Source organism: Hyla sarda, unplaced genomic scaffold (assembly GCF_029499605.1).
Source record: "Hyla sarda isolate aHylSar1 unplaced genomic scaffold, aHylSar1.hap1 scaffold_1282, whole genome shotgun sequence".
Lineage (NCBI taxonomy): Eukaryota > Metazoa > Chordata > Amphibia > Anura > Hylidae > Hyla > Hyla sarda.
In genome coordinates, this window is record NW_026607905.1 from 812 (window position 1) to 2051 (window position 1240).

At 50.0% G+C, this 1240-nt stretch overlaps 1 non-coding gene across 1 annotated transcript; it reads right to left on the reverse strand.

Annotated features, from left to right (window-relative positions):
* Window positions 1-491: 491 nt before the first annotated feature.
* Window positions 492-682, reverse strand: LOC130304543 (U2 spliceosomal RNA). The gene has a single exon (XR_008854297.1). It is a non-coding gene; the product is annotated as a U2 spliceosomal RNA (small nuclear RNA).
* Window positions 683-1240: the final 558 nt, after the last annotated feature.

A 1240-nucleotide genomic window follows, 5' to 3' on the forward strand; every position in this document is an offset into this window, starting at 1 on the left:
GAACAGCCAGGAGACCCCCCCCCCCCCCATGTTATGTTACATAGTTACATAGTTAGTACGGTCGAAAAAAGACATATGTCCATCAAGTTCAACCAGGGAATTAAGGGGTAGGGGTGTGGCGCGATATTGGGGAAGGGATGAGATTTTATATTTCTTCATAAGCATTAATCTTATTTTGTCAATTAGGAACATTCAGCACCCACCCGCTATCAAGGCAGCTGCCTATCATGTCATGCCCTACCTGCACAGGTGTGCTGGCTACTCAAATGATCCAATTAAGGAGGCCATTTAGTCAGCAGCAGCAGAAGTCCTGTGCCTGGACGCTCCAACAGGGGCCAGACACAAGCAGAAGCAGAAGCAGCAGAAGCAGCAGCAGCACCACCTTTTGTTTTTTGGCTGCAGCAGCAGCAAGGCCCACAGGGCTGGCTAGCTGGCTAGCCAGCAAGCAGGTAGCAATGAAAGTAGGAATCTTTCTTTTTAACCCTGTAAGGGGGTGGTGCACTGTACCCGAAGATACTGCCATATCGGGTCAATGCATAGGGCGACGGAAGCAAGCTTCGAAATCGGCCCCCGTTCTCAAAAATCCATTTAATATATGGTCCCCAGATAGGGGACGTATCAGATATTAAACTGATAAGAACAGATACTACACTTGATCTTAGCCAAAAGGCCGAGAAGCGATAACCGTGAAAGGGGCGGGCCCAACAAGGTCCCCTTCATGGGCACTATCACTGCTTGCTGTCAGGGAGGCTGCCAGACAATTTTCCATGCACACTCTGGGCTGGGGGGCAGTCAACCACCAGTACACACAGCAGAACCTAAACCCATACCATTATTGCTAAGCAGCAAGACAGGGGCCCATTGCACTCCCACGGGGCCTTTTTAAATGCAATCCATAACCCGGATTTGCCAGGAACCCTTCTTACTCCTCCTACTTGCATGTGACACTGGGCTTAGGATCTGCATAGGAAACACACACACAAGCACACACCTACCTTTGTTGCCTGCAGATGCCTCCTTGGCTGTCCCCAAACGGTATCAAACCAACACCCACGGGAAGCTGTAAGCATAGAGGACATGCCTGCACCCCATTGGACTTACCTGTGTGGGTTAAATCCGGGTTATTTGACAACCTATGGCGGTGATGGTTCTGCTCAGGCAGAGCAGTGCTGATGCTCCTCATAAAGCTGTCGCTGCTGTGAAGGTTCTAGGTGACATCACAAATCCCTATGGTTACATA